The following is a 25,075-nucleotide window of genomic DNA, read 5'->3' as shown; positions in this document are numbered from 1 at the left end:
TTAATTTCATTAAACAGTTACTGATACAAATGCAATTCATTTCTTTTTAGCACAGTCTTCATCTCCTTTTACATTTATGTAAGGCTTTTGGAATCATTGAGCTGTTCTGAAAGTTAAACATTTTCAAGACAAACACTTTTCAGAGCAGCCTACAAGATAAATATTTAAAGCCGGCTTCTCCACCCACCAGGCCTCCCCTGTGTCTGGCAAATAACCCTAAATAAGACTTGCATATTGTACCAATACTGATATTGAGTCAAATTCAGCACTGGTGTAAATGACACACAACTCCACTGACTTAGGTGGAACTGCATCCCCTTAGAACAATGGTGAACTAATCCCACGCTGTTTTGGTTTCATCCTTTATACACACATCTTCAGATGCACATGCCACACAAACTAGGACATATCATTATCATATGTCAGAATCTATTTATGAGGTAATGATAGTGTGTCAAAAAACAAAGACCAGTAGTTACTCATGTTGCATAACACCTTAACCACTAGAGGTCTGATTCATGTGAGTGGGACCACTTACATAATAAAGGCACTGTTTCACATGAGTAGGGCCCTACCAAATTCATGGCCACGAAAAACGTGTCATGGGCCATGAAATCTAGTCTCCTCCCATGAAATCTGGTCTTTTGTGTAGTTTTACCCTATACTATATAGATTTAATGGGGGAGACCAGCATTTCTTAAATTGGGGGTCCTGACCCAAAAAGGCAGTTGCAGAGGGGTCACAAGGTTATTTTAGGGGGGTTGCAGTATTGCCATCCTTACTTCTGTGCTGCCTTCAGAGCTGGGCAGCTGCAGAACAGCTGCTGTTGGCCAGGCGCCCAGGTCTGAAGGCAGTGCCCTGCCAGCAGCAGTGCAGAAGGATGGCCAGAGCCATCCCGTCCATAGGACAGACCTGCGCAACTGCCCCGGGCACCACACTTTGGGGGGCACCACACTTTGGGGGGCCCCACGCTTCAAGGTGACGTGGGGTCCAAGGTAGCCTGGAGGTTAGCAGTGGCCTGGAGCCAGCAGCGACCCAGCCCCAGCCTGCCCCACTCTGCCCCACCTGCTCCTGGAATCTCTCAGGAGAGAGGGCAGAAGCCAGAAAGAGGCAGGGTGGGGGCTTGGGGCAGAATGGGGTGGGGCCAGAGCAGGGATAGGAGGAGGTGGGGCAAAGGGTGGGGGGGCAGGGCCTGGGGCAGAGGGATGGGGTGTCACGGGCCCTGCATCTTCCTAGGGACAGCCCTGAGAATGGCAATACCGTACCATGCCACTGTGACTTCTGCACTGCTGCCATCAGAGCTGGAGAGTGGTGGCTGCTGACTGAGGGCCCAGCTCTGCAGGCAGCAGCACAGAAGTAAGGGTAACAATACTGCAACCTCCCCCCTCACACACACACACACACACACACACACACTATAACCTTGCAGACATCCCCCCTCACCCCACCCCACCCCCAACTCCTTTTTGGGTCAGGATCCGTACAATTACAACACTGTGAAATTTCAGATGTAAATATCTCAAATCATGAAATTTATGATTTTTTTAAAATCCTATGACCATGAAATTGACCAAAATGGACAGAGCATTTTGGTAGGGCCCTACTCATGAGCAAGGGAATCTGACCCATAAAGTTTAGTGATGAGCAAAATTCAAAATACCTAGAAGCTTAACTGAACCCAGTCTGAAAAAAATATATCCTTAATGATTGAATGGTAGCATCAGCAGCAAAAGCACAAGAATAATATGTTTTGCATTAACTTAGGGATTTAGATGTTCAAAATGCTGTACAAACAAACTAATCCTTGGGTAGGTTTTGTAGGGTCTTCAAAAAGTGAACCCAATATAATGGCTAAATAACAGAGTAATTAGCTAAAGCATACACTATGGGTTTGTCCTGCTTTCACTGCAGCAATGGAAGACTCCCATTGACTGCAACAGGAGCTGGTACACACCTTAAGGGTATGTCTACCCTGCAATTAAAAACCCACAGGCTCTAGGACCCTGTGAGGTAGGAGGGTCCCAGAGCTCAGGCTGCAGCCCAAGCCCAAACCACAATTAAACAGCCCCTTAGCCCAAGCTCTGCAAGCCTGGCATGGACTAGCCACAGGTGTCTAATTGTAGTGTAGACATAATAAGCTATTACCAGCGCTTAACCTCTCTTATCAATGGTTCCCTTGAAGATAACCGTAAGATTTAAATTATGGTATCACCATACTTCTGCCAAATGTGGATATAGACACCAAAGGATATTCAGAACAAAAGGTGTTCAGACTACATTCTCTTCTTCATTATCTCCAGCTCAACTGAAAAACTAGAGTAACCAAGTTTGCCCTCACATCCATGGGGATAGGTGACACTGACACTTTGCACAGAAGTTTAACATTCTTGCTCTTTACTTAATCACATGGGAAATACACAGATCTATACAAAAAGAATAAACCCTACAATCATTTCCCTGACTCAGTTTCCTCACCACTCCAGAGCATTCTTTGGACTGGATCAGGGTCCTCTGTGGGATCCTGGATCCCCATGCAGCTGAATGACTTCTTTTCCAAACCATGGAGCCTGTCTTCCTAAGTAAGCTGGCTTCCAATGATCTTGGTAATCCGCCCCGTTCTCCTCTCCTGCCCAATGTTCTGAGTATGTCTCTGTAAGTATTTCCCCAGTGAGTCTTTTGGCTTCGTCCTTCAGTAACTCTCCATTGCTTTCCACTTCCCTCTTCTCTTCAGACAGGAGGAGGAAGTATCTACTCCCAGATCAAGCAAACCCATTGTACCAAGGTACTTTACCTACCATTACTGAGTTGTAATGACTCCCCATTGTCTCTAGCCTGGTAGAGATGTGGAAATGGGGCCCAAAGGCTGATGTTCAAGAAGCCCCCTAAAGCTTTAAGAAATGTGTATTACACAAATACACAGGCCCAAACCTTCAAAGCACAATGCTTTGAGCTGCTGTGCATCTTCAGCTCCTACTGAAGTCACCCTTCCTAGAGGCACTCACCACCTCACAAGATCAGGCTCCTCAGTGTCTTTTTCCTGGGGGTCTAAGAGGAAGTCATACCTCACAAGGTAACAAGGGGAAAGTACAATAGGAAAGAGCAAGCCAACTACAAAGGTTAGGATGAGAAACAGGGCTATTGGAACCATTCACTCTCAGAAGTAATTGATGTTCCTCCACTCCTTACTAAATGTTCCTAATTTGGTTCCTGGCATCTACCAAAAAGCTGACAGTTGAATCCAGACCAAGTTAAAGATAATATACAAATTTCAACAAACTCCAGCATGACCAATGGCTGAAGCATGCATAACTTTACTTTATAAATCACCACAGCATTAACTATCTGTTGGGAAAGGGTGCAATAGTTGGTGTTTAGCTACCTTTCAATGTGCAGTTAGGCCAAGGAACACTTTCTTCTGGAGGCACTGCAGTCCACACTCCCGTTGGATGGCACAAATAGCCATTTGCCGGTTCACTGTCAAACTGGAAAACCATCTTTGCAACGAATAATGCAGTAATCAGCTCGACAATACAAAAATCCATTTGTGGGAGATGGAAATTTCTTGCATGCTGAGAAAAATAAGCAAGATCCTTTTAGATTTAAAAAAAAATTGAAAATATTAAAAGTTGATGTTTGTGTTACAAAGCCATTTATTAAGTCAATAACTGTACCTGTAGTTTATCTGTGCATTTCAGTTACTTTGTTGTCAAACTCCAGCATTTGTTAACCTGTCATTTAACTTCAAATGAGGAAAAAGCATGTTCTCTGTCTGCAATCCAGAAGGAGATTGGTATGTTTCAACTGGATTCCCCATTGCATGTGCTGTTAAAATCTTCGCAATTATAATAACCTGAAGTTGGCATCTGTTCTGGGGATAGCAAGGAAGGCACTGTCAGAAGCCAAACGGATGCCAAGGTTGTGAGAAAAAGCAGCATGATTTAGATATATTTTTTTTAATTGAAGCATCAACTCCTGTACAGCACAGAGATGCTGGTACTCTTCATCTAATCTAGAAACCCTGTTTACTTAACAGTTAAACATTTAACTGGGGACAAATAAACCCTACAAACATTGCCAAGGCTAAAGGAGAAGAGCTGTAGATAGACATGTTAATGATCATAGAGAAGACAAAGGGCAGTTGAATGTATTCACTGAGGTGCATAACATTTATACAAATTGATTAGCTATTTTAAAGTGATGGCCCAGGTTGATGTTGATACCATTCCTAAACTCCCGGAGCAGCCTTTGGAGATGATTGGCTCACCTTTCATTAATTTGCTCCTACTTCATTCCAGGGTCTAAATGGTTCTCTTGTCACTGTTGCCAGTATTCTGGGATGGATCCTCTGCCAAACTAGTTTTAATAAAATGTCAATAGTCTTATCCATCTGTTCCGCAACGATCACTGCTTCTAAATAGATTTTGTTTTCTTTTTAGGTATTTGAATACACTTATTATCATATAAATAAAATCAATATTAAAGATTACTGATGCAAGAAACTAGGAATGGCACACACCATGATGATTGTCTACTACCGTCTGTGCTATGCAATGCAAAGAGGAGAACCTGCCTTCAAGGAGTTTACAACTTCAAGCCCATTATGCTCCCTTATTATTTAAAAAGTAGAAGGAAACTTATTAATGTGAGAAGTGAATGGCCCTAATATAACCCGAGTGTCTGAGCATTCTTCTCCCCACCACGCGGGTCTGCAGAACCAGAGCAGTTGCCAGGGCTGTGGACAGCTTGAGTATATTCTGGCTGACTGTACTGAAGAAATCTCGGACCAATGCTTCCTATCCCATAACTGTGCTGCTATTTGCTGCTGGCCCCCAGCTGCAATCTAGGATTGGCACAAGGCAGTGAGAGCAGAAGTTAATGCTATCTCTGGAAGCGTAACTTCTCTGCAGACTGGTGGATTGGCTGCAGTTTAAGGTGGGCACATGCTCCTTCCCCAGCGCGTGGCCCCACCCTTTATTTCCATGTGGACTTTCGTCTGTTGAGTTTTACTTAATGAGAAAGTTAGTGATGTGGAGACTGGGCAGCATCTTTCTTAGCTACTTGCATACTCCACGAGCTCTCTATATATATTTAATCCTATCGGCACTGTGCAGTGAGTGGAGGAGTAGCATCTGGTGCTCTGTGGTTAATGTAATCACTAAAATGCATTTAAAGCATGTATCTAAGATCAAAGAGCATATCAGAATAAAGAATCCGTATTCACTCATTCACTCACTGAGCACAGATAAACACAATGCTGTGTGATACATAAACAGCAAGACCCCTGTCTCAGTAGGGCTGGGGGAGGGAAGGAATTAAAATCTTAGTTAGAGAATACAGTTCAAACACAGACAATATTTCAGTGTGAAAACAATTCAGTATTTTTTAAATTTCTAACTGGAAGATTAACAACAGATTATGATAGATATTAGAATGTACTGTTTACTATTTAGGTTGTAAACTCTTTAGGGCAAGGACTGTCTTTGTGCTCTGTGTTTGTACAGCATCTGGCACAATTTGGTGCTGGTCCAAGACTGCAGCTCCTAGCCACTACTAGAACGCAAATAATAATATTGTTGAGAAGTTTAATGGAAGAAATGAGTTTAAGCAGGATTGACTGCAGGGGCTGAGCAAGTAGTTCAATATGAGCCCAGGCCCTGGATCAGGGCAGGGCAGGGCAGCAAACAGTCAGTATCTTCTGGTTCTGAGTGTCTGGTGCGAGGGGGAGACTGCCACCCGTGAGTGGGGTGGCAGGGGGGACGCAGGCCCACTCACTCCACTGCGTCCCAGCCCGGGGCCCTAGCAGCAGCAGAAGACTCACTGCTGTGTCAGTGGGGATCCTGACCGCAACACACTGACATTGGTTCTGGCAGTGCTGTGGCCAGACCAGGGTCGGCTGCCCCCAGGCTACTTCTGCACTACCCCTCATAAGGTACCTGGGTTAGGGCGGTGTCCTCAGAGGTTTCCAGCACCATCGGTTCCTCCGGGTTACTGGCGAGGGGTAGGCTTGACTACTCCTCTGGGTAGCTGGCGAGGGGTAGGCTTAGCTGGTCTGGCCAGTCCTCGGATCGGCCGCAGCCTGCCGGCATCTCCCAACCTGGAGCTAGGCCACAGGCATCTGGCCTCTCCGGCGGCTGTCTTTCAAGTGAGCTCTGCAGTTGGGCTTTTATACTTCCTGTCCTGCGTCATGACCTCTGGGGACGGGCGCAGGATCCACTGGCTCCACCCACATTGGTGCTAGGGGAGGCTCATCCCTCCGCGGGGCTGTGGGGTATCCCACCGCCTCACTACAGTAAGATAGGTGTGTATAGTGTGTTTATTGTTTTAAAATCCTTCTTTATTCTATATTTGTTCCAGCAGTTAAAATGAAACAATGGCTTGGTTTAAAACAATCTGTCTAGTCACTGTATTCAACACTGGTCACAGACTCTCAAAGGGAAGAAACACAGCCCCCATCAGAGCTGCCGGGTAAGTACGGTTGATGCACACGGTTGCAGCTTGGGCTAAGCTCAGGCTCTGAAGCCACCCCGCACCTGAGGCTTCAGCGCCAGAGATAGAGCACAAGCTGGAACTTTTATGCAACTATTTTTGAGCACTAGCATGAGCCCTGCCAACCTGAGTTTATCAACACGGGCTGGGCCACTCGCTCCTGCAAGCTCCAAAATGCTTTGTAGACATACCCGAAGGGCTCAGCAAAAGGAAAACTATCTGTGCCCATTTGGTTTGCAAGGGACAATTCTGCCCTGTGCTGAGTCCTAAAGATGAAGCAAGAACATTTATTCCTTTTTCATTTCCCTTTGGCTCATGTGAACTTCCCTTGAAGGGGACTGAAACTTCCCCAGAGACACCAGCCTTTACCTTTTGAGGAACATGCTATGGAAATGGTTTTTCACATATACTGTATGACCTTAAAATGAGCCTGACTTGCTTCATGGTATGTTTGAAATGGGGGGAAAAAATGCTGGATGTTGGAAAAAAAAACCTGGGGAAATCTGTTTCCTCTTACACTTCTACTTTTAGCACTGAGCTTGACATGACCTTCAATTTCCCATGATATAATCAGATATAAATGTGTTTATTTAATTGTGATGAAATAATACTGATTAAAGGAATTTTGTGTAAAATACAAGTTTATAGCTAGACTATAGTTACACATTTCTACAGTTTTTACGAGTCTCTAAAATGGATGTCTTCTACTCTTCGAATTATTGCATGTACACACATCCAATCTAGATTATATTTAGGAAACTCAGTTTCTTTTTTGTAAAAACTCATTTCAAAGAAAATATCCGATTCTGTACTATATACACAGTGCAGTATTCTAATAAATGGATGGACTAATTTTATCAGCTAAAAATTTAATCATTTCACAGCATATGTAACTTCTTACTACTTCCTCTTCTGAAAAACCTGAAGCAAATAATAAAACCACCATTGTTCACTGTTACAGTCTTCCAAACATAAGGCGCAATCATATAATTAGAACCTAAGATCATTTATTTTTTAATTAAGGAAAAAAAGAACAAAAGTAAAGTTTTTATGCAATACAGTGAGGGTGTATATTTTCTCTAACAAGACTGCAGCTACTCTGAGAGCACAATGTTCATGCACTCAGACGTGTGCTCTTCAAAATCTAAAGATGCATTAGAAAGAAAGGCATTATAATTTCATCAGCACAGGACCTGACCCCTTTAATTCTGAATATCCAATACATGCAATGAACTGTTTGCAATTGGGTTGCAGACCAAGAATTATTCATAGACATTACTGACAAATAATTTTGATTAAAGAATGTATCTGAGAAAACCATGATCTGTTTGTGGACACTTCACACACCAGAAAAAGAGGTGTAATTCATCAAATAAGTTACTCATTACAAGTTATGGCCCTGATTCAGCAAAACAGTGACATGTGCCTAAATGCTTTGCTGAATTCGTGCCTATTGTCTGTCTCTAATTATCAGCCAGAAACATGTATCTCAAGTGCTGCACATTTTGGTTAAAAAAAAAATAAAAATCATGTGTTTATATGCCTTGAAGACAGGAAACTGCATGTAATGTCAGCCATGACACTGTTGCACAACTGAATGCTTTCAACTCCTATCCAAATTTTCTAGACAAAATTGTATCTTTTGGTTTATTTGTTTTCCCTTTATTGTTTGTTCTTTTCCACCCCAAATTGTGATCCTGTAAAACAGAAAATGAATCCTTCCCTAAATAGATAGAGCAGCATTCAGCACCCAAACAGCAGCAAAGGCCTGGATGGTATAAGCCCTTATGCACACTAACATTTTCACTCAAGTTAGCGGAGCTACTCTTGTCAGTGAAGAGTCCTCACATGAGTAAAGACCTTGCAGAATTGGGTCCATAATAACCTTTTTAAAGATCTATTTTGATTCCCCTAGTGATATGCTGGTTGGTTCCAATGCTCAATGAAACATCCTGATGGTCCCACAGATATCCAGGAAAGCCTGGCTTTTCTCCATCATTTCATGTAGCTATCAACATTTACTATTATTATTTTATATCCTTGAGGATCTGAAAATAAATATTTTAAAGCTTACTTTTTAACTTGCTGAATGCCCATTTTAGCATTAGTGGAACCTTGAGCACATACTGAGGAAACAGATGAATTTCCTTACTGTTTCAATTGCAGCAATTACTTTTCACTTGCTTTCTTACTCTGTTGTATAATGTCCCTGTGCACTACTAAACACCTGCTTTATTTCACACAAAATGTGGCATGCAGCACTCTTAAAGGGGCACTACCAACTTAAAAAGCACATTCTGCCTGAAACTCTTACCTTCTATTGCAACAGGTAACACCTGGCATTTATAACTAAAATACACAAAAGTATTTCTCTCTGTTTTTTGTAGATTTGACTGTACATTGGCCAAGATTTTTAAAAAATAAGATCCTAAAGTTAGGTTCTGACATCAATGTTTAAGCACCTAAACAAATGGACAGATTTTCAAAAGTATTGGGCAGTTTAAAGTTAAGTATATAAGTACGTGTTTACCTGAGGATGGATCTAGACTGTTCTCAGTGGTACCAGATGACGGAACAAGGAGTAATGGTCTCAAGTTGCAGTGAGGGAGGCCTGGGTTGGATATTAGGAAAAACTTTTTCACTAGGAGGGTGGTGAAGCACTGGAACGGGTTACCTAGAGAGGTGGTGGAATCTCCATCCTTAGAGGTTTTTAAGGTCAGGCTTGACAAAGCCCTGGCAGGAATGATTTAGTTGGGGATTGGTCCTGCTTTGAGCAGGGGATTGGACTAGATGACCTCCTGAGGTCCCTTCCAACCTGATATTCTATGATCAGGGCCTAAGATTTTAAAAATATGAACCAAAAGTTGTTCCTTTTCTACAGAAAATAGCATCTTTGACTGATTGAGCTTTAAGAGACAATATTACTGTTAATTTTTGTTCAGATCTAAAAATTGGCCCAAATCATTTAAAACAAATACAAACATCAAGCTTTTTGTCCATCCCTATTTCCTTAGAGACAAAGGCCATTATACTAAGGAAAATAGAAATATACTGACCTTCGGGAAACCAAAACCACTTGCAGGTACACTAGTTACAATATCTGGAATAGTTTATGGAGTCTTCCAAAAATAGAAATATATAAAATTGAATCTTTGATCTTCCAATTTAAACTTTGCCTAATAACAAATCTTTCAGTGGAGTAGAAATTCTCAATAATACAGTTGTAATTTTTCACACACACATGCAAAACAAAATGTTCACTAATTTTGTGCCTCAGTTTTTGGGTGGCCATCTTGATATACTGCAGGTATCAAGTTTGGCACTCAAAAAGTGAGATATCCAAATAGACACTACTGAAAATTTACAGCACAGTGTCTAGATAATTGTTGTTTTTAACACTTTGGTCAAATGTTTTGCGAATGCCCACTTCATCGTGCACACCTGACTATATGGATACCAAGCAAAAGATTATCAATATATATGGCAAAGATCATAACAGAATGGTAGAGCAGACTTTCTTTCTTAGACCTTATAATCATCAAGCAGGTCATTTTCAGCTCAAGAATTCAACCTCCATGTTACCATTGGGAGGGAAGAATTAATAACCTTTGCAGCCTGCTACAGGGAATAATGTAAGAAATACAAGCACTCCATTCCTTTGTAGTTAATACATTCAGGCAATCTACAAGAAGCTGGCTCAAAGACCCCAGTGCTCTACACAGAGGCACAATAAAGCTATCTGTGATACCTAGATGGCTCATTACTGTTGTATCTTAGCAGCTCACAACACTCCTGTGAGGTAAGGAAGAACTCTTATGCCCATTTTACTGATTAGGAACTGAACTATGGCAGAGGGAGACTAAGTGATCAACAGGAAGTCTATGACAGACTGGGGATTTGAACCTACATATCTAGGTTAACACCCTAACTACTGGGCCATCTTTGCAACATTACCTACAGCTGCTGCTCCTGAAGATCTAGTATGGCTGGTCAGGACTAGAAGCTGCTGTGATACTAGCACTGACAGGCTAGTGATATCAGCATTTGCACTTGTATGCATTGAGTAAAGTGAGTCACCCAGCCACTGTGATATCAGCATTCACACTAGTAGCATAGGTGCACAGCTACAACAGTTATAGATGAAGCCTTTTTTTAACCCTTTTATTAAACAAAAACTAGAGTTTAGGCCTAAACCACTTGATTAATTTAGTGAATAGAATTATGTTAATACAATTACATTACATTACGACCACTTAGTCAAAAAGTCACAGATCAATCCGGTTAAAAAAAGGGAGGGAAAGTGTGTTTTCTTTGGAGTCTGGAAGAGCATTTACTGGCAACTTGCAGCACCTGAGGTTCAGTCAGTTTGCTTTGGTTTACAATCAGTGAACGGAAGGAGCCCAACCTTGTTATAATTATTTTACAACTTTTGGCATTGAATTCAACAGCCAACCTAGCCCATCTGGTTACATTTCCTTCAGTGGTATCTTCATTTCCCCTGAAGGATTTTCTGTTTCTTCAATATTGACTCATTTTGTGTAACCATAAAATCAAGATGATATACTCATAGTTCCAGCCTCCCAAGGAAGTACTGAGACTCGCCCCCATAAAAAGTTATTATTGCTAGAGGTATTGCTGGAGCTGCTAATCTTTCCTCAGTCTCTGAGTTCTGTCCTCTGCTGTCTTTTAAAAGTTGGCAAACGCTAACAATGCACATTCTCTGAGCAAAGCAGAACACCTGGTTTTATGGCATGCTGGGGCACCAGACTGGAAATTCTGCAACAGCTTCATTTATATTAATAAAGAAACATTTTTATTAAATAAAATTAAATATGAAAAACATTAATACAGCTAACACTGTAGGCCCTAGTTTATTTATTTTGATGTTATGTGCAATTTATTATGTACTCTGCCCACCTTTTCACTTTGGAAAGTGTCAGAGATATTTGCACTGACAGTGCTCAGCTATGTCCTAGAAGCCGTCCAGAGAATTTGGAGGTGTTGCCAACTGGGAGGGAGGCAGTTGTGATTCTTGGCACTCCAGAAAACGTGGCAGATAGTTTGGAACTGTGGGGTAAATATATCAGCCAGATGCCTCAGATAAAGGAGCAGCCGTAGAAATAACAACTTGTTATTATGTTATATTATGTTAACAACATTTTACATTAATCACTCATCTTTAGGTTTCAGAGTTAAACCATTGGGATGAATGTGATAGTTCACACTTCAGTGCTCTTATTTAAGGCTGTATGCAAACTCAGGGACACAACACTGCAGTTTAGGTTTTAAACGTGTTCTTTGAAACCAAAACAGTTAGAAACATAACTTGGACTCTGTGGAATGATATTGTGGCCAGGGGCTCCAATCGCAAAATCAAAAAATCACAAAATACACCAACCCCATTTCTGAACTCCCTTTTTCTCCCACTAATTCTCACTCTTCTACAACCAAGAAGTGAGAAAACACATATCTACTTGCTGTAGGTTTCCTGGTCCTTTTTAACTTAATGAAAAAATATACAATTTACCCATCATGAAGTTTTTTCAATTCAGATCACACAATGTTTTATTTAATTTATTATAACTGTAATATATTTTGCAAAAAAAAAATGGGTAAAAATTAAGGGTTGGCCCTTCAGAAGAACAGAGATCTAACTAGAACTTCAGTCCACATACTAGACTGTACTCAGTTGAATCTAAACCTTTACCTAAGTTAATTTTCCCCCAGTCTTCCACTCCTAGCCCTAACATGATTCAGAGAATGTTTATGCCTTCCACAGGCCATCTCCCCTTTTCTGATATCCTAAATCCAGTTCGAGGTCTCTGCTAGTTAGGAATCTCCAGTAGGTCAGAGGCTAAATTCAAACGATAATGGATGCAGTCTTCATATTGATTGAGTTACCAAACTTTAGGCACCCAAGTCTGAAAACTAGACTCACTGCTTTTTAGCACCTATATACATCTTTTGATAGATAAAGCATTCTACAAACAGCTCAATAATTTTCATAATAGCTCTTTCCCATATTATTACCCACATTTTAAGTGATGCCATAAGGCCGCAAAGTGAATAAGGATTACAGCAGGGATTAAAATTGACCAAGTGATTCATAAACCAAAAATTACCATCACCCCCAATGTTTTACTTTTTTTGTAATCTGAACTCCTGACTATATCATTTAAAATCCAAATCTAGAAAAACAAACAAAATGGAGAAGGAAAAAGTAATCCATAAACAATTATTTTCATTATGGGATAATATTCAAACCAGCTGAGTATAAAAAAAAATAAACATCTTTTATAGATGAGTAGTTCAAGAAACGGAGCTGAAGAATCTGAAAACAGAATAAATCTGATTACTCCAAATACATTCTAATGTCACCATTCTTGTAACCCAAAAAAGTAAATTATATTTGAAAAGCTATTGAAAGTGTGTTTTCAAATCATGAACATTCATCACATAAAAAAACACATTAAAATAAAATATATTTAACTATAAGACATGATATATAGTTTTCTTTCCTTGTGAAGATTTGGTAGTGTTATGCTGCTCCTATATTGCACTTTTCAGTTTCATCATATTGGGGAATTGGCCAGGATAAATAAAGTATTGCGGGACACGTCTTTAAAATGAATGATCATTTAAGAGATCGGTCAATGGGAAAACGGAAAGGTGTAACTGGATGCTATAAAGGGCAGATCTGCTATTAATTAAGTTTATGGAAGTTTGGCCATTGGCTACAATGGGATCAGGATCGGTTGACAGAGTTAGCTGAAATTTTTCACACAACAGTTTTCTTTTCCATCAAAAAATGTCCTTTATTTCCAAAGCAAAACTTTTTGGGGAAAAAACTGTCATTATCAAAATTTTGTATTTTCACATAATTTCCTGCAATATTCTTTTACTGAAATTGATATTGAGAGCATTTCTCATTTTGATAAAAATTTCAATCAAAATTTTGGTAAAACTCATCAGAGAAAATTTCATGAAAAACTGAAAACTAAGTCCCTTTCAACTCTGCAAAATAGAAACAAATTTCAAATTTCAAAATTTTTGGTAAAATCATTTTCCTGGTTTTCAACTCCATGAGATACGAGACTGGTTTTAAATGACCAAGGGACAAGGACAACTCATTAAGCAGAACTTTAACTAAAAACATCCTTCAGAATGCTACCGGAAATCTTGGGCTACTGTAAAATATTGCTGAAGCAAGGGTTACCTTGGGGGGTCATTGTTAGAACAGTTTTCATTGTACTGTCAGTAAGACTGCCACTATAATTCATGCTTTATGGTGAGAGATCAGCTGAAACCTCTTTCTTGTCTTGCAATTATATTTATGCTGGCAATGCAATTTCTACTAAAATATATCTGATTTGCAAGGTAACTGTCAAAGATACTTTTAGAGCACTCTATAAGAAAAATAGTTAACAGATTAGTGTCAAGGCTTCCCACTACATCATTACATACTATATTAGGACAACTTAAGCACTTCTTTCTTGTTGGTTAAATTATGTGAATTAGCTCCTCTGGTAAAAATTTTTCTTCTTTTAGCTTTAAATATTCAGCCAGGAAAAGTAAAAATAAAATAATCTCCCTTAAATTTTCTACCTCTGACCTGACATTATAGTGTGTTACTGCACTGCAAAGTACCGGCTATTGGTTTCTTAGAAATGCATTATTGTGGTTTCTATGAACGATAAAGTTTCCAGCAGGCTTTCACACAGCAGCACTATACAGCAAGAGTCAGTGACAAATGACAATGGAGTTTTTTTCTTCACACTTGTAAATCATTAATCCTGCCATGACATTAGGATAATACTTGAAGGCTTTAAATTAGGACTGACTATCCTTCAAAAGATACACTGTAGCTCAAACAGAAATTATGGGCTTGATGCGGAAATTATTGGGTGAGGTTCTGTAGCCTGTGTTATGCAGACAGCTAAATTAGATTATCACAATGGTCTCTTCCAGCCCTAAAATCTTTGACTATGAACAACAGTAGGGATAAAGAAATCAAATTTGTAACACACACTGGCCAATCTTTTATCCACCTTCTCTTATTAATTTATACCTGGCAAAATCTGATTGATTGCATAAATATATAAACTTCTTCCTGCCTTCTGTATTCATGGCAATAGGGCTACCCCTGCATCACACCAGTAACAGTTTTCAGGTGTGTCTTCTGAGGATGTTTGGGAAACAAACAAATGAGGCAAACAACAACAAAGGCTAGATATGGCAATTTCCTCTAATATCCTAGACAAACGTTATTGAATTAAAATAAATCTTACTAAATTAAACTTAATTTAATAAAGTTTAATTTAAGTATTTTAGTAATTCATTTTAATAAAAATGCATATGTATTATTGTGGGATTATATGTAACTTTTGTAAAGGGGAGACTGAACTAATGTAAATCCAGGGAAGTGTTAAGAGATTTTAAAACAGTGGGCCAGACCAGATGAACTTTTAGCTGAGTGGGTTTCCTATGAAATACTTGGGAGGAGAGGAATGCTAATTACCCTCCTCTGGACCCATCCTTTTGAAGCTGTGCCCTGAGGAGAAACCCACTGTCTCCTGATCACCTGTTAAATTAAGACAACATCAGAAGCCCAGACTGCATAGAAGAGTGACTTTCAGAATCATGTAAAAAGGTGCCACAGGACCCTCTGTTGCTTTTTACAGATTCAGACTAACACGGCTACCCCTCTGATACTTTCAGAATCATAGGGTACTTGCTTTGAGCTAACAACTGTTCTGAACATGGGCATGTCTATGTTGAAATAAAAGTCCCGGCAGGTCCGGCTTCTAGGCAGGGGGGCCACGGGGCTCCACGCGCTGCCCCTGTCCCAAGCACCGGCTCTGTATTCCGGCCAATGGGAACTGGGAGGAAGGCGGTGTCTGCGGGCTAGAGTTGCTTGCCTCCGCCTAGGAGCCAGACATGCTGCTGGCAGCTTCCAGGATGCAGCACGGTCCATGGTGCCAGGACAGGCAGGAAGCCTGCCTCTGCATCCGGGCTGCACCGCTGACTGAAAGCTGCCGGAGGTAAGTCCATGACCCAATCCCGCGCCCCGATCCCCTGCTTCAGCCCTGAGCCCCCCCAAACCTGGAACCTCTCGTGCACCCCAAGCCCCTCATCCCTGGCCCCACCCCAGAGCCTGCACCCCCAGTCCAGAGCCCTGACCCCCTCCTGAACCCTAACCCCCTGCCCCAGCCCAGAGCCCCCTCCCACACCCTGAACCCCTCATTCCCAGCCCCACTCCAGAGCCCTCACCCACACACCCCAACCCTCTGCCCCAGCTCTGAGTCCCTCCCATGCCCCAAACCCCTCTTCCCCAGCTCCGTTGGGTCGCGGGCATCAACAATTTTCTTCAACTGGGTCCCCAGAAAAAAAGTTTGTCCTAAGTAACAGTACACATAGTGTATCTGATAACATTATAAGTAGAGTGCACAGTGGAATTCACAGATATCTCCCAATTTTTGTTTTCTCTTAATTGTGTTAGTCTCAGTGTTTTTAAAACAGGAGTTGTCACAAGTGTGACATAGCCAGATATCCAATATTTTCAGAAAACACAGTTTTCTCCTTTGAAGGGGACCACAAGATCAATTTGGGAATGAAAGGTTTGACATAAACCCCCAACCTGTAAATATTTAAGCAAATGCTAAACGTTATGCATAGTGAGCAGTAGTGCTGGTGAGAAAATTTTATTGAAACAGTTTTCCATAAAAAATGTTCTTTTAATTAAATGAAAGACACGGTAGGTGAGGTAATATATTTGATTGGACCAACTTCTATTGGTAGAAGGGGATTTTTTTTTTTTAACAAAATCACATTGATTTTGATAAAATTTTGCTTTAAAAAAATGGAAAAAAACACACGTTTTGAAAATAAACCAAAATTCTAAATGGGATGTTTGGACAAAATTACTTTTGTTTCACAATGTACCTTATTTTATGTTTTTAAAAGTGTCAAAATAGAAGTGAAATGTTTCAAATTTATCAAAACATTTTGACTGACCCAAAACAAAATTGTTTTTGGAATTTCGTTTCATGAAAAAATTTCAAATGACTGTCACTCATATTGTGATGAACATTCCTGTGTGGCTCCCAGATCGTGGAGGAAAATATTTACATTCCAGGCCATCGTTTTCATTCAAGTTGCCTCTCCTTCTGGAGTCTCATCCCTTACCTCTTCAGTTTATCCCAAATTCTTCCACAGAAATCACTTACCATGACCACACCCCATCACCCTTCAAATTCTTTTACTGACTTCTTCTCATCTTCCCCATCCAATTTAAAATCTTTGTCCTCATCTTCAAGGCATTAAATCCTTGAAGCTGCTGCCTACCTCTCTGCTGCCGTCCTCACCTCAATTGCTCAGCTTTTGTTTCCTTCTCCCATTCACCCACCGCCAGGTCTTTCTCCATGTACTACTGTAGCGGGGTGAACACCCACTCCAGCCCTGGAGGGGTTGGAAAAGCCCTGCAGAGGGCCGAGGTTGGGCAAAGCAAAACCCCGGCTGATTGGGGAAGTGGCTGCAGCTGGGGCCACGTCCCAAACAGAGCAACTCAGCCTTATAAGAAGGCCAGGGAGCCAGAAGCTGAGGACTCTCACTCTGAGTGGAGAGAGAGAGACAGGTCTGGCTGCTGGGGAACTCACCGGGGACCAAGAGTGAGGCAGGACTGGGGAAAGGCCATGGGGGCTGGGAAGCCCTAGGCCAGCAACTCCCCAGGCTGCAGGACCTATTTCTAGGCCCACATAGGTATTGGGGTTGCAGAGGGGCAGCCTGAGGGTGGGTAAAGGCAGCCAGTCCAAACCCCTTGTTGCCTGTGATGATTGGCTGATAGACTGCAGTCTGCCCCAGGGCATGGGGGTTAGATGGTGACTGGCAGTAGCCATGACTGAGGCGATGTGGGGATAGGGGGTGGGGGTTCCCCTGAGCAGGGAAACTCAGAGAGAGAATGGGGTACTGCCAGGGGGGCAGCACCCAAGACAAGGGCACCAGGGTCTGGGAGGGACACCTAGCCTGCAGAGGGCGCTCTGATGAGTGGTGAGCTAATTCCCAAGATGATCAGCAGGCGGCGCTGCAGGGGTGAGTCTGTGCCTGATTACAACTACCCTTTTGCTTAGAACTCCTTCCCTGACCTACTCCGCAATGCCTTCTAGTAAATTACAATCTCTCCACAACAAAAAATCCAACCAAAAATCATAGAACTGACAAGATGCATGCCTGTTGTTCCCCATCCCAACTTAATTCCTGCATTTATATGCTCTCTACCTAGGGCCTGATTCAAAAATGGGCATTGAATCAGGAACTTAGACTGTAGGTTCTTCAACGCAGGGTCCAGATGCTCTGCTTTTATATTCTCACTTTAAATTATATATATGTTTTTGGAACAAACAACCGTGTAGGATGTTTTCCAACTTTCCAAAGTTATCCACAGGACTGGTTCATTATCAGTTGTAAAGAAACCATTGAAGAGGGAAGCGGGCCAAGCTTACACTCACTTTTAATTGGTAGATGGGCTAAGCTAATCGTATTTACCATGCAAACAGTGATGACTGAAAGCAAGAGGAAGGAAATGATAAAAATATGGGAGGAATACATGGCAGAGACTAATGGCCTCTAAAACTCATCATGGTTGCTCATAAAATTACATAGGGGGAATTTTACATTAGTTAATCTGTGCATTATTTCACAGATTTAAGTATATTGTGAGACTTTTATAACATAGGTCTCAAATAACATCTGTTTGATTGACCCAAATGCATTGTTTCCACACTGAGCCAGGACATGTAATGTTGATCTTCAGCTATTTCGTTATCATAAGCAATTTTTTTTGCCATAGTTGCATCAATTGTGGAGCAGCTCCAGCTCTCAGTGCACTTCCTACCATTGTCATAAATCAAACCTAGACACTTTCCCTTGGATGTGTTCATTTGTAAATCAACAGCGTGGCTATAATGCATTTGTTTATGAAAGTGAAATGAGTGGTGTGCAGTGAATATTTTAATTTGTTTACCTGTGTTAATGTTAGTCATACAAAAAAATTTTTTTTTAAATCATCATGTACTTTTTCAATGTGTTTCCTAATTAAATCTCTTTTTGAAAAGGGAAAAGCCCATTACCTTAAACTCATAGTTATAAACTATTGTGACAGCTAGTTTACCACAGTTTCATGTTACCTTTATTTTGCAATCAAAGCTTGGCTCATATTAAACATTTTCTCCTAGCTTTTGCCATTTATTGATCTCCAGTTACAGAATAGTCTTTTGCTATTAAATAACTGATAAATAATTCGGTCATATAAACTGCAAATTATATAGTCAAGTCCTTTGTTGATGTGATTTGCCGTTCTGTATTGTCTGTTGTATTTAAATCCCAGATTTTGAGCTCTCTCCCTTTGGCAACGATTGTCTTTGTATTATTTGTGCATACAATGCCTTACACAACTGGGCCCTTGATTGGGATTCTTAGGTGCTAATGCAATAGAAACAGGATATATTATTACTATCATAACCAAGCACACTTCTCTGGAAAAGGACCCCGTATCATATTTCCTTAACATTATTAGCTTTATGTCTCCTCCCACATCACCAGGCCATTTTCTTTATGATCCCTTAGCTATCACTTGACTATCGAGCCCTAAGTGCCGAGAGGTTATATGGCTTGCAGTCAACTCCTCTCACATGAGGATCCGTCCACTTTCATTTCCACTTTAATGTCAATGGGACAGTGCATATAGTTAAAGATATGCTTTTGCAGGATCAGAGCTGAAGTGAATTTACAAATTACTTAGGGTATGTCTATGCTACAATTAAAAACCCATGACGGGCTGGTGCCAGCTGACTCAAGCTCTCGGGGCTCAGGCTACGGGGCTGTTTAACTGCCGTGTAGATGTTCAGGCTTCCCTCCCACCTCTCAGGGTCCTAGAGCCCAGGCTCCAACCCAAGCCCAAATGTCTACATGACAATTAAACAGCACCTTAGCCTGAGCCCCGTGACCCCAAATCAACTGGCACAGACCAGCCCCCGGGTTTTTAATTTGGGTGTAGCCATACCCTTAGATACCAGTGTAATTAAAAACAAGGTAGTAGTCTTCAGTCCTTGTCCTTGTCCCCTGTCTGGGATCAGTGCCAGTTCCAAAAGCAGTTCCAGAGAGAAACTTGAAGGCACAATACAATCAGGCAATCATCATGTGACCTTTTACATAAGTCTATGTGATTTAATTCTGAAAATGTCTCCACGTGCACTTATGCTCCAAACAAGGACTTTGTAGTTGACAACAGATGTAGATTCTTTGGTTATTAAAAACAAACATTTCATAGAAGATTAGGGTTGGAAGAGACCTCAGGAGGTCATCTAATCCAACCCCCTGCTCAAAGCAGGACCAATCCCCAACTAAATCATCCCAGCCAGGGCTTTGTCAAGCCAGGCCTTAAAAACCTCTAAGGATGGAGATTCCACCACCTCACTAGATAACCCACCCTCTTAGTGAAATAGTGTTTCCTAATATCCAACCTAGACCTCCCCTACTGCAACTTGAGAACATTGCTCCTTGTTCTGTCATCTGCCGCCACTGAGAACAGCCTAGCTCCATCCTCTTTGGAACCCCACTTCGCGTAGTTGAAGGCTGTTATCCCCCCCTCACTCTTCTCTTCTGCAGACTAAGCCAAGTTCCCTCAGCCTCTCCTCGTAAGCCATGTGCCTCAGCCCCCTAATCATTTTTGTTTCCCTCTGCTGGACTCTCTAATTTGTCCACATCCCTTCTATAGTGGGGGACCAAATCTGGACACAATACTCCAGGTGTGGCCTCACCAGTGCCGAATAGAGGGGAATAATCACTTCCCTGGATCTGCTGGCAATGCTACTACTAATACAGCCCAATATGTCATTAGCCTTCTTGGCAATAAGGGCACACTGCTGACTCTCCAGCTTCTCATCCACTGTAATCCCCAGGTCCTTTTCTGCAGAAAACATTGGAAAACATTTCTAACATCTAACCTAAATCTCCCTTGCTGCTGACTAGGTTACTTATTTCTACCTTCAGTGGACATGGAGAGCAGTTGATCACTGTCCTTGTTATAGCAGCCTTTAATATATATGAAATCTGTTATCAGGTCCCTTGGATTCATATCATCTGCAGATTTTATAAGCACACTCCATTATCCAAGTTATTAATGAAAATATTGACTAGTACTAGACCTAGGAGGGACCCTACTAGATGCATACTCCCAGTTTGAAAGCAAACTATTGATAACTACACATTCACCCACCTTATAGTAATTTCACATAGATCTCATTTCCCTGGCTTGCTTATAAAGAATGTCATGTGAGACTGTGTCAAAAGCTTTACTAAAAATCAAGATACCACATCTGCTGCTTCCCCCTATTCACTAGCCCAGTAACCCCATCAATGAAGTACATTAGGTTGGTTAGGCATAATTTGTTCTTGACAAATCTATGTTGGCTATAACTTACAACCCTATTATCCTCTAGGTGCTTACAAACTGATCATTTAACAATTTGTTCCAGGTATCAAAGTTACACTGACTGGACTGTAATTCCCTGGGTTCTTTGTTCCCCTTTTTAAAGACAGGTACTATATCTCCAGGCCTCTGGAACCTCATCCATCCTCCATAAGTTTTCAAAGATAGTCATTTCTGAGATAGCTTCAGCTAGTTCAGTACGTACCCTAGGACGAATTTCATCAGGCCATGCCAACTTGAATACATCTAATTTAGATAAATATTCTTTAACCTGTTCTTTCCCTATATTCTGGCTTATGTTCCTTCCCCCTTGTTGTTAATATTAATTGTGTTAAGCATCTAGTCACAATTAACCTTTTCAGTGAAGACTGAAAGAAAATAGGCATTGAACATCTCGGCCTTCTTGATGTCATCCATTATTAGCTCTCCTTCCTTGCTAAGTAGGGACCTACACATTCCTTCATCTTTTCCTTGCTCCTAAAGTATTTATAGAGACTCTGATTCTAAGACTTGGGTACCTGAGCTTCAGGGCACTAATGTTTTACATGCGCCTCAAGGTGCATGAGAACAGTTTATTACACAAAAATTGTTTAGATACTTAAAATATAATTCAAATAACTGTAGTTGCCAAGTCCACAGGCACTTAGAAGGTGACATTTCTTTAATGAAACAAGGAACAATAATTACATTTAGCTAATTTAATATAATGTAAAAGTTTTTTATATATGCAATAAGGCATATTAAATCTAATCTACATGCCAAGATATGAACAGACCTGTTTCTTGACAGAGAAAAAGGGCTTTTTTTAATTAGCATTACAGAAATGTGATACCATTCTTCCTAACCAATTAGCCTGACTAGAATTGAGTTCTTTCCATTGTAAACGGCAAAATACCTACAAATCTCCCACCATCTAAAAAACAAAACAAAAAATCTCTCAAGACAAAAATCATTGTATTAAAAAACCTTCTGGCACACAGAATGTTCTGAAATCAAAGTGATGTTTCAAAACAAGTCACAATAACCTATTCTTTAGTTTTCCATGTCTCCTCCATGTAATTTCAAAATGACTTGCCAATAGTAATTTACTATCATTATAATTCCTTTTTTTAAAGCTGCTGTCAGTTAGTTTGAGGGGAACATATGATTCACATCACATACAGTTAACGCATGAATTGTTTAGTAAAAAGAAAACTGTAAAACAATCAAAGCTCATATCTTCCAATACATATTTCTGCCAAAAAACAGCTGCATCAAAATATTTGCTTTTAAATTGTTTTAAGGAGCTATAGTAGTCACACTCAGCACTGAAACACCATAGTCTTGTAATTACTTCAACGATATTAACATAAACGCAATATTAAAACATGCAAAGTACCTCCCAAAGAATAGATTAACAATTCTGAGGTGTTGATTAGGACCAGTTCCTCAGCTGGTGCAAATCACCATAGCTCTTGTGAAGTCAATGAAGGTATTAAACTGATGTTCGCCAGCTGAAGATACAAGTCAGAGGGTTGATATTATAAATGCTGATTCAAATAAAATAATAGTACTCTTCACTATAATAGCGGCCTGATCTCATAGCACTAATGTTAACAGACATTAATGAATTATGCCTCCAACACCCTGCTCCAGTTGGTGTCGTCTTCATTTTCCAGGGAAACCAAAGCGATGACTTGTGCAAAGTTACACAGCAAGTCTGTGGCAGAACATGACTAGAACATCTGATCCAAGGACTTCTTGATGCAAACTGGCAGAGAGCACAGGGGTGCATAATGGTTACAGGGATCCCCTGTGTCCGGTATTTACATACTAGTATACCAAAGAGTGTCACATGTAAGGGGTCTATTGAAAGCCAGAGTCACACTGGTCATCATAATCTTTGGGAAATGTATGTGCAGATAGTATATAAGGAAAGATATAGCTATACGTACATTGGAAATTGTTTTTAAAGCCTTGAAATTGAAGGGAGGTCACCCAGACGTGACATGCCCTGACCAGACAACAGGTGGGAGACACTTATTTCCCTGACTAACCACTGAGTATTGTTTCTTACACTGGAAGTCTATTTGCATACTGAGTCCAATTCTAACAGAGTATGGGGACTAAAGGAGAAAAAATTACCAGGAAGAAGTGAACAGAGAAGGGACTATATTTACAGATGAAGGACAAAGGACTAAGTCTAATAAATCTAGAGATGACAACTTGCCAGTGAGTATGGTCATATGAAAGGAAGATCTCAGCCATCCTGGTTGAAAAATGCTGAGAGAAGGACTTTGGGTAATAATAATAAGCATAAGTTACTACTAAGAATCAGCAGCAAGTAGACATTTCACAAATCAATTGCTAGCTACCAGGATTAAGAAGAGAAATTCAGAACACCATCCTGAACCAGTTTCACAAGCATTCCTACACAATTTCCATCTACATTTTAAACGGAACATTTTGTTCATTTTATTACTTGTTTTAATTAGCTTCTGCCTATAATTGCCACATTTCCCTCTATGGAGCTGCACTTATCCTATTAGACACAAGGAGTTATAGCACTCTTATCTTTTCCCCATTTATAAGTAGATTTTTGGTGTTGTACAGTGGAGGCTGGTACTGGTGTTTCACTGAGGATCCCTCTGCTACATCTGTACTCAACTGTTCATTTGCTGGGTTTGCTCCTGAGTGATAATTTTTGATGTTGATCCAAAAGGCGCAAAGTTATATAACTTAAGTGAAGGGGAGGATGATTTGTGTAGGATGTTGAATGCTTTTAAAGATTAAAGATGGATAAACACAGAGAAACACGGCTGTGGTTGCATAAATTGCCATTTGCTTTAGGTCTGGTCTTCACAAGAAAATTAGGTCAGCATAACTACATCGCTCATGGGTGTGAAAAATCCACATCCTTGAGCAGCATAGCTAAGCCAACCTAAGCCCCAGGTAAACAGAGCTAGGTTGATGGAAGAACCTAGGGGAGGTGAATTACCTACACCAAAGAGAGAATTCCTTCCTTTGGTATAGGCAGTATCTCCACTGAAGCATTACCGCAGCACAGCTGCAGCAGCATAGCTGTGCCACTGTAATATTTTAAGTAGAGACATATACATAGAAAATTGTCTGCTTGTGTGCAGCTGTGAAACTTCTCATGTGTTGTGGAACCTGTTAGGCTACAGTTTATAACTCCAGGGAACGGTGGCAGGACCATGAGAAGCTTACATTCACACTGACTCTGTATAAGGTTTCTCTTTATCCCTCTCTATAACGTATATCTGCTTGTTTTTGTGTATCCTTTTTTTTTTTTTTTTAACTTTAAAGTACAGTTAGTCATCTATATTTTTGGAAGAAGCACATACTTTTAAAACTTGAGATTAACATCATACCAGATGGTGGTGGTGTGGGAGTTGATGGGGTAGGAAATTTCAATATTTCTGAGATCATGGTTGTTTTAAAATGTTTCTTACATAAGACAGGAAATGGACAAAGTACACCTTTTTGATTTAGACTGGCCAAAGCACTAGCAAATATATTGTAAACAAGAACTTTCCACAGCCTGGGTGAAGGACAAGAAGCCCAAATGGCTTTTCCACTTCATTTTCTCTGATTCTGATTGTTCTTTTCTACCTAAAGTTACAGGGCCAAACTCTAAGCTCTCTGGGGCAGGAACTGTCATTTACCACAATCTTACTCCTTTTGACCTGAGCAGTTAGCCAATATTTGGGATCTTGTAGATTGTTTCAGGTAGGAAGAGAAATTGATTAGAGTCAGGTATTTGCAAAGAACGTTCAAAGTTCTGTCTTCCTGAACACCCTATGCACCAGTCAGCATGAGATTGTTTCTTTGCTCGGTATTCCTACCTTCTTTTTCCAGCTAGCATTCTACCCAAAAAGCTCGTGCTCTCAGCTTTCTTGCAAGGCCACACTATAAATACTTTACCTGGCCTTTCTGCAGTCTTCTCTGTCTGCCTCAGTGTGTGTGAGTGTGTGAGAGAGAAAGCACAATCTCCAGACCCATGCGTTTGCATTCATCCCCACTGAAAGGCCTCCACCTACGTAGCTCAGCTTCTGACCCGCCTTGAACGTGGCCTGTGTTTTGGACGGTGCCTTCTGTTTAGGG

General features: G+C 40.8%; 1 protein-coding gene across 2 annotated transcripts in view; it reads right to left on the bottom strand.

Annotated features, from left to right (window-relative positions):
• LOC117885119 overlaps positions 1-3,995 on the bottom strand; it is a 103,461-nt gene extending 99,466 nt beyond the window's left edge. The window contains exons 1-2 of one of the 2 annotated variants that reach the window (XM_034786281.1): positions 3,672-3,995; positions 3,380-3,569 (exon numbers count right to left, since the gene is read on the bottom strand). The gene's annotated coding sequence lies outside the window, so the exon portion shown is untranslated. The remainder of the gene's footprint in view (positions 1-3,379; positions 3,570-3,671) is intronic. The other variant, XM_034786280.1, reaches the window with a different exon arrangement.
• Positions 3,996-25,075: the final 21,080 nt, after the last annotated feature.

This window comes from Trachemys scripta, chromosome 11 (genome assembly GCF_013100865.1).
Source record: "Trachemys scripta elegans isolate TJP31775 chromosome 11, CAS_Tse_1.0, whole genome shotgun sequence".
NCBI classification, from domain to species: domain Eukaryota; kingdom Metazoa; phylum Chordata; order Testudines; family Emydidae; genus Trachemys; species Trachemys scripta.
This window is presented reverse-complemented; position numbering and strand designations above follow the sequence as displayed.